The sequence below is a fragment of the Rattus norvegicus genome, chromosome 13 (assembly GCF_021556685.1).
Source record: "Rattus norvegicus strain SHRSP/BbbUtx chromosome 13, alternate assembly SHRSP_T2T, whole genome shotgun sequence".
NCBI lineage: Eukaryota > Metazoa > Chordata > Mammalia > Rodentia > Muridae > Rattus > Rattus norvegicus.
In genome coordinates, this window is record NC_141546.1 from 97,407,933 (window position 1) to 97,417,500 (window position 9,568).

Sequence of the window (9,568 nt, forward strand, 5' to 3'; positions counted from 1 at the left end):
CTTTAATTCTCATGACAACCTAAAGGACCAGGTATGATCAATATCTACTATCCATCTGAAGATGTCTTTTACCTCCATTTCGGGAATTTTTCTGGCTGTTTTCACATTTTTTTTCCCTAGAAAAACATTTAGATAATGAACAAATCCTAAGATTTAGTAGCAAGAACAAATCTTGTTGGCAAGGACCTGCCGAGCATAGAGGCAGTGTCTGTGTGCATGTGTCTGTGTGTGTGTGTGTCTGTGTGTGTGCGTCCGTGTGTCTGTGTGTGTGCGTCCGTGTGTCTGTGTGTGTGTGTCCGTGTGTCTCTGTGTGTGTGTGTCTGTCTGTCTGTGTATGTGTGTCTCTGTGTCTCTGTGTGTCTGGGTATCTCTGTGTGTGTGTGTGTGTGTGTGTGTGTGTGTGTGTGTGTCTGTGTCTGTGTCTGTGTCTGTGTCTGTGTGTCTGTCTGTCTATGTTTGTGTCTGGTACTCCTGGGGCCTGAGGCAAGAGGACTGCCCATGAGGACAAAGCGAGGCTAAGATATACAAGATGCCATCTTCTCAAAGAAACAGAACAGGTCAGAAGCAAGACTCGTGCAGGCTTTTCTCAGTCCTCTAAGAAATGTTTGCAGGAGTTATTTCTAATTAAATTAATGTTTGCCACATCAGGTGTCCAGAAAGGAACCAACCACTTTGCTTTGCTCTTTAAGCTCCTACCATGAAAGGAAAAAGAGAAAACTGTCAAAATAATCACAGCCTATTTTAAGTTTAATATCCTTGAGGTGTCTGTAGAAAACATGCGACTGCACACCCAGCCTTAGACGACAATACCATTTTATAAGTAGAAACTGAGGCCCGCCATGTCGCAAGTCCCAACAAGCTAAGTGGGCTAGCAGGGCACTGCATCACAAGTCAGGCATTCCCTATGCTCTGTGCTCTCTCACCAACATCACAGCAGCCACCAACCAGAGTAACCCAATTCTCAATTAAAAATCAATAGTAGCAATACAGGGAAGAGGCGGTCAGGATTCCTCTCAGAGGTTAACTTTAACAAATTCATTTACAAGCTAGGGAAGATTCAGAGCAGCTCAAACCTGCTGTGTAAGCCTGGCGACCTAGGTTGAACTGTGGACCATGGAAAGGTAGAAGAGAAATGAGTCCCTCAAAGTTGCCCTGACCTCCATGTGGATAATATGGCATGTGTACTCCTCCCACATACACATCATTACACACAAAATAATAACCAAAAATAAAAATTACTGTGGTGTATAATTGCAGGGCCAGGTTAATGGTACTGCAATGAAAAGTAGCAATTTCTAAGAAGCTAATTATGAAACGCAGGCCTCATGCAAGAAAGAAACAGCATTCTGTTTCTCACCCCAGCACAGATTATCACGTGTGCTTTCCTCAGTTTTTAAATTGCCTGCTTTTACCTGTTCTATGAAAACAGCTTTGTGGGTGCTATGGGAAACCTGTGACTAATGGGCTCCCAGTCAATATTTACATCCCAAAATATTTTTTCTTTTATTAGTATCTATGATTGAAATTAAACAAGCGACTTCTTGGGACCACGGATCTCCAGTGCTGGAAAATTACAAACATATTAATACTCACTTTTAAGTTATTAAAGGCTCAAGAGACTTGAGACACGAAAATCCACATAGAAAATGCATGAGCAAACCATTTCTAGCAGAAAGATGGTTCCAGTTTTAAGTTAATCCGAGAAATTATGAGAATTTATCAGCCTCGGTTTTGTACAGAAATATACGTATAAAAAATTGGTGAATATACTAACTTTAATCTTTTTACTGCTAAATATAAGAGATTTCTGAGAAAACATGAAACACATTGTAAACTGAGAGGCGTTTGCATACTTTCCACCCAAGAGAGCACGTCTGGAACCCAGTGTCCAGAGGACGGGTCATTTGGATTTATCTATGAAAATATATTATCTGCCATCCCAGTTTTAAACTCAGTCTTTAAAACTATGATAAGCAAACTGTTGGGGTGGGGGTCGGGGAGACACTTTCAATCCTAGCACATGAAAACCTGAGGCAGGAGGATACCAGGAAAGCCAGCCTGGGACACAGAGCAAGACCTTCCTGTAAGACCTAAAGATTAAAAAGATCCTAAGTCCAAGCTCCAGGACTGGACTGTCACTTCCTCCAGCTCTGCCACCGCTGTTGGTGCGGCACTGATCACCTAATGCTCAGAGGCCCATTCCTTTCTCTAAACAATGAACTCCTGCAGCAAACTAATTCCTGAAGTCCCTTCGCACTCAAGATGGTGACGCTACACTCTGCTCAGTAAATGAAAGTTATAACAGCCCTCAGCAGAGACGTTATCAGCAAGTGTGAAAAAGAACAACATAAAAGAACAAAATTCGCTCAAGGAAGCAACTGTTCAAGGACTTCCACGAGAACATTGTAATTGCCTGGTTACAGACAATGAATATGCGACTAACAACGTTAATGGGCAGGCCGCCACAGCAGCGCATATATAACACAATTTCACATCATTGTGCTTGGCTTAGTGACTACTGTACAGCTTGAAACAAGTCCTTGCAATGATACAGGCAGTGACAAGTGAGTACAAAACACCCCGGACTCAGCTTCAGTCTCAGACGCCATCTCCAGACTAGGCTTCTGCATCTATAAAAAGAAGTCAACTGCATGAGAGAAGACTCTACTTTTAATTAAAAAGCGTAATAATAAAAGTCAGACAAAAGCTCCTGAGCTCAATTCCTTCCCTGCACAGACCTTTGCCAAGCACCCACCCCAGGCCACACTCTGCTCTGCCTGGGGATACCAGGCTCTTCCGTCACCTAGGCCTCTGCTCCTCACGATGCTGTCTAACTCACCCTGGCCTTCCAGGATGTGAGTAAACAGAAAGTTTGTCTGGAGCGTCAACATAAATACCCTGGTGCATTGTGACTGGAAATGCAGGATGAACGCTGGTCTTCACTCTAACTGACAGCTTTAAAACAGCGCCCACTGAGGTCAGTCCTGAAGTTCAGCGGCCATTGCAGAATGCAGCACCTTCCCACCCCTCCGAGTTGTAAGGCAACTGGGACCCTGACGGACGGAGAGCTAATGATGAAAACGGAATGGGAACTGGCTAAAGGCGTAAAGATGTGTTTGGAAACGCAGACAGTGGAGTGCTGTCAGGGCAGAGTGCAAGTCAGTCAGTAACACAGGCCAACCTCTGAACAATGTGTAGGGAAACAAACCCAACTAGGGAGTGGGGATTTATGGTGTCACAATAACACCTTGTCCCACAGAACATGGCGAGCTCCAAATGTCCACACTTGAAAGGCTTAAATATATAGAACTTGGCTCCCGAGTCCGCTCTAAAACAAGAGATGATTTATATGAATTGCCAGCTCAGGGCTTTTTTAACAACAGAAGCCTCTACGACTGGGGTCCTTGGAGGGCTCCGATCTTCCTATTCAGCTTTAAAAGACCCATTACCTCATAACTAGAGAGAAAACCTAAAATAAGTATGTCCTCCTGGGTTAAAAAAAAAAAGCCACAGTGAAGAAAATTTTCTTTTAAACAAAAATAATTCCCAGTTGTGCCATGCGACAGCCTTCGTTACTTTCCCGACAGTGGGAGAAACTCACCTTGAGAACTAGTGCTAGAAGTCACAGTGACAACTGACACACCTGAGGTAAATAAATCAAAGACTAAAACCAGTAAGGAGCATTTGAAAAGCACATTTCTAAGGATAAGCTGTGAGCTTTATGAGCACAGCGTGTAGTTTGAATTACATCAGAGAAAAACAGACCAAATTTCTGAACACGTAAGAGGGGGAAAAAAACAAAAACTTCCTTCCACGGGCATCATTACTAATGGCTGTCCTAGACTGTCAACACTGGAGGACACAGGGGAAGGAGACTACTGTACACCATGGAGGACACAGGGGGAGGAGACCCTACTGTATACCATGGAGGACACAGGGGGAGGAGACCCTACTGTACACCATGGAGGACACAGGGGGAGGAGACTACTGTACACCATGGAGGACACAGGGGGAGGAGACTACTGTACACCATGGAGGACACAGGGGAAGGAGACCCTACTGTATACCATGGAGGGCACAGGGGGAGGAGACTACTGTACACCATGGAGGACACAGGGGAAGGAGACCCTACTGTATACCATGGAGGACACAGGGGGAGGAGACTACTGTATACCACGGAGGACACAGGGGGAGGAGACTACTGTACACCATGGAGGACACAGGGGGAGGAGACTACTGTACACCATGGAGGACACAGGGGGAGGAGACTAGTGTACACCATGGAGGACACAGGGGGAGGAGACTACTGTACACCATGGAGGACACAGGGGAGGAGACTAGTGTACACCATGGAGGACACAGGGGAAGGAGACTACTGTACACCATGGAGGACACAGGGGAAGGAGACTACTGTATACCATGGAGGACACAGGGGAAGGAGACTACTGTATACCATGGAGGACACAGGGGGAGGAGACTACTGTACACCATGGAGGACACAGGGGGAGGAGACTACTGTACACCATGGAGGACACAGGGGGAGGAGACTAGTGTATACCATGGAGGACACAGGGGGAGGAGACTACTGTACACCATGGAGGACACAGGGGGAGGAGACTAGTGTATACCATGGAGGACACAGGGGAAGGAGACTACTGTACACCATGGAGGACACAGGGGGAGGAGACTAGTGTATACCATGGAGGACACAGGGGGAGGAGACTAGTGTACACCATGGAGGACACAGGGGAAGGAGACTACTGTACACCATGGAGGACACAGGGGGAGGAGACTACTGTACACCATGGAGGACACAGGGGGAGGAGACTACTGTACACCATGGAGGACACAGGGGAAGGAGACCCTACTGTACACCATGGAGGACACAGGGGGAGGAGACTACTGTACACCATGGAGGACACAGGGGGAGGAGACTAGTGTACACCATGGAGGACACAGGGGAAGGAGACTACTGTACACCATGGAGGACACAGGGGGAGGAGACTACTGTATACCATGGAGGACACAGGGGAAGGAGACTACTGTACACCATGGAGGACACAGGGGAAGGAGACTACTGTACACCATGGAGGACACAGGGGGAGGAGACTACTGTACACCATGGAGGACACAGGGGAAGGAGACTACTGTACACCATGGAGGACACAGGGGAAGGAGACTACTGTACACCATGGAGGACACAGGGGGAGGAGACTACTGTACACCATGGAGGACACAGGGGAAGGAGACTACTGTACACCATGGAGGACACAGGGGGAGGAGACTACTGTACACCATGGAGGACACAGGGGGAGGAGACTACTGTACACCATGGAGGACACAGGGGGGAGGAGACTACTGTACACCATGGAGGACACAGGGGGAGGAGACCCTACTGTATACCATGGAGGGCACAGGGGGAGGAGACTACTGTACACCATGGAGGACACAGGGGGGAGGAGACTACTGTACACCATGGAGGACACAGGGGGAGGAGACCCTACTGTATACCATGGAGGACACAGGGGAAGGAGACTACTGTACACCATGGAGGACACAGGGGGAGGAGACTACTGTACACCATGGAGGACACAGGGGGAGGAGACTACTGTACACCATGGAGGACACAGGGGGAGGAGACTACTGTACACCATGGAGGACACAGGGGGAGGAGACCCTACTGTATACCATGGAGGACACAGGGGAAGGAGACTACTGTATACCATGGAGGACACAGGGGAAGGAGACCCTACTGTACACCATGGAGGACACAGGGGGAGGAGACTAGTGTACACCATGGAGGACACAGGGGGAGGAGACCCTACTGTATACCATGGAGGACACAGGGGAAGGAGACTACTGTACACCATGGAGGACACAGGGGGAGGAGACTACTGTACACCATGGAGGACACAGGGGGAGGAGACTACTGTACACCATGGAGGACACAGGGGGAGGAGACTACTGTACACCATGGAGGACACAGGGGAAGGAGACTACTGTACACCATGGAGGACACAGGGGGAGGAGACTACTGTACACCATGGAGGACACAGGGGAAGGAGACTACTGTATACCATGGAGGACACAGGGGGAGGAGACCCTACTGTATACCATGGAGGACCCAGGGGGAGGAGACTACTGTACACCATGGAGGACACAGGGGGAGGAGACTAGTGTACACCATGGAGGACACAGGGGGAGGAGACTACTGTACACCATGGAGGACACAGGGGGAGGAGACTACTGTACACCATGGAGGACACAGGGGGAGGAGACTAGTGTACACCATGGAGGACACAGGGGGAGGAGACCCTACTGTATACCATGGAGGACACAGGGGGAGGAGACTACTGTACACCATGGAGGACACAGGGGAAGGAGACCCTACTGTATACCATGGAGGACACAGGGGGAGGAGACTACTGTACACCATGGAGGACACAGGGGAAGGAGACTACTGTACACCATGGAGGACACAGGGGAAGGAGACTACTGTACACCATGGAGGACACAGGGGAAGGAGACTACTGTACACCATGGAGGGCACAGGGGAAGGAGACTACTGTATACCATGGAGGACACAGGGGAAGGAGACTACTGTATACCATGGAGGACACAGGGGAAGGAGACCCTACTGTACACCATGGAGGACACAGGGGAGGAGACTAGTGTACACCATGGAGGACACAGGGGGAGGAGACTACTGTATACCATGGAGGACACAGGGGAAGGAGACTACTGTACACCATGGAGGACACAGGGGGAGGAGACTACTGTATACCATGGAGGACACAGGGGAAGGAGACCCTACTGTACACCATGGAGGACACAGGGGAGGAGACTAGTGTACACCATGGAGGACACAGGGGGAGGAGACTACTGTACACCATGGAGGACACAGGGGGAGGAGACTACTGTACACCATGGAGGACACAGGGGGAGGAGACTACTGTACACCATGGAGGACACAGGGGGAGGAGACTACTGTACACCATGGAGGACACAGGGGAAGGAGACCCTACTGTACACCATGGAGGACACAGGGGAGGAGACTACTGTACACCATGGAGGACACAGGGGAAGGAGACCCTACTGTACACCATGGAGGGCACAGGGGGAGGAGACTACTGTACACCATGGAGGACACAGGGGGAGGAGACTAGTGTACACCATGGAGGACACAGGGGGAGGAGACTACTGTACACCATGGAGGACACAGGGGAAGGAGACCCTACTGTATACCATGGAGGACACAGGGGGAGGAGACTAGTGTATACCATGGAGGACACAGGGGAAGGAGACTAGTGTACACCATGGAGGACACAGGGGAAGGAGACCCTACTGTACACCATGGAGGACACAGGGGAAGGAGACCCTACTGTTTTTCCCAGGACTACACAGTTAATAATGTAATTTGGAAATGAGTCTTAAGGTTATCGGAACTTCCTGGTCGTCCCTCTGGCAGCAGAGGTGCAGGAAGGGTTTCAGGTGAAGAATATATTTCACAGCGCTACAGCTGACAGGTGTGAAAAGTGAGCCAGACAAGGTCTGCAAGCTAATTTTGTAATTAGAAACGCTGAAATCTGTTCGGTGTTGCTGCCTACACCCAAGGAGTTTAAAACAGACAAAGGAGCTATTTTTCTAACTGAGCAATTTTATTTTAAGTTATAACTTTTTCTTACTGAAAAAAAGCTAGATGTTAATAGTTCACAACAATTTAATAATTTATCAGATTCATACTCTAAACAGTAAAAAGCAAGAATACTCGCATAGTTATAGAGCATGTAGTCAAAGTAAAAACTGAAGATTCTACTTCTGTTTCATCCCAAACATTGAGCACACAGTGAGGGTGCCTAACACTGAGACTAGGTTAACTCCTTCATTCAAGCATATCTCTAATGCCAAAGCAGGGCTTGGTAGGGGCAGAAAACAAGGCTGTACAGCTCAGTTTTTCACCATTAGAAATGAAAGTTGCAACCAGAGTCTAGAATGAGTCCTGAGCACTGCATTAGAGCAGTGATCATTAATAGGAAATGTAGACAGAATGCACACATGCACACACACACACACACACACACACGTGCACAAACACACACACACACACACACACACACACACACACACACTTCCTAGCTTGGTTCATGAGAACATGGGACTGAGGGCATCTCTAACAAGTGACAGTCTAGTAGCAACATCACACCCAACACAAATCCTGGTTTTAATATTCCATTTTCCATGAAAAGGGGCCAGGGCACCTTAAAGAAAGGGCTTGGCCTAGAGCTAAAGGCAGAAAGCACAAAGGAATTCTGAATATCTGAGTGTAACAGAAAGATAACGAGAGCTGAATAAATGGGGAGGATCCATCAGAGGCTCTCTGCCTCCAGGACATTGTGTCAGCGGCCACGTGATACCAGCTAGCACCGAGAGAGCACCGAGAGAGCACTGAGAGTAAGTACTGCTGCTCTGAGGTTCCCAGTGACAGGTTATAGTTTGTCCCACGCGATTCCTCTGTAAGTTAAACTCTCTCAGTACTAACTGATATCACGAGTCGGCTGACACAATGCCCTGGAGGCACAGCATCCCTGCCACAGTTTTCCACAGAACTGCAAAACCTTAATCTCATTAAGAGTGTACATTACACAAACCCAAACAGAGAAATAATCCTCATAACAACTGTTCCAAATTCTTCAAAAAATATAAAAGTCAAGGGCAGACTAAAGAACTGATGCAGACTAAAGAAGAGGGGAGCACTCCAGCGACACTTGGAGGGCAGAAAAGATCCCCACATGAAGAAGCTGAAGCTTCATGCAGAGCAGGATGCAGACATAAGCACGCCCTTCCAGGAATACTGCAAGTCTAAAAGCATCTCAAACTGAAAACACAGGAAAACACAAGAGCAGTCACTCTGCACACACAGTCGTCAGCTGAAGTGGACGGGATGAGCAGAACGGACTCCCATGGTTGAGGACACCCAGCTTGAAAGCACGATGTTCTCATCGTGTTCTCTGTGGGGTGGAGACTGCTCTGTGAGAAAGAAACCTTTTCTCACTGTGCTAGAAGCTGTGCAACAGACATCCTTTAAAACGAACCTGTGTCCTGAGAAGTGTTTTCTCTCCAGCCCGTGTGTATCACCATGTGACCTGTCTTGGTATCCCTAGAGAACTGAGGGAGAAAAGTATAACTTTCCCTTTTTGCTTTATTGATGCCAGACATCGTTTTAATGAAAAACTAATAATTTATTGTGATGTTTTCAAAGAGCAGAAAGAAAACAGAAGAAGCGGCAGAGATGAAAACTGAAAATGTCTGAGGTGGTGGGCCTTGGGGTTAAGTGCAAGGAGTGGCAGTGTTTGGGAGGGAGGGTGGGAGGTGCAGACAGGCTGACAGCAGCCATCAACACTTGCTGACTCTTACCAGTAGAAAAATCCCTGCTGAGAAGCAGATGGGAGCTCGCTCAGGTCTGGGCAAACAGTGGTGGCATCCCTCAGAGACAAGGCAGGAGTGACAGCAGTGAGCACACACTAGCCGTCTCGTGTGCTGAGTCTCTGCCTGCTTTATTGCACTTAAT

The 9,568-nt window shown here is 48.3% G+C and overlaps 1 protein-coding gene across 7 annotated transcripts in view; it reads right to left on the bottom strand.

Moving 5' to 3' along the window:
- Disp1 (dispatched RND transporter family member 1) overlaps nt 1–9,568 on the bottom strand; it is a 150,319-nt gene that overhangs the window by 98,273 nt on the left and 42,478 nt on the right. For 3 of the 7 annotated variants that reach the window (XM_087580399.1, XM_087580394.1, XM_087580395.1), the window contains exon 3: nt 9,415–9,568. This exon is cut by the window's right edge and continues 66 nt beyond it. The exons of the other annotated variants lie outside the window; for them this stretch is intronic. The gene's annotated coding sequence lies outside the window, so the exon portion shown is untranslated. The remainder of the gene's footprint in view (nt 1–9,414) is intronic. 7 annotated transcript variants of the gene reach the window in all.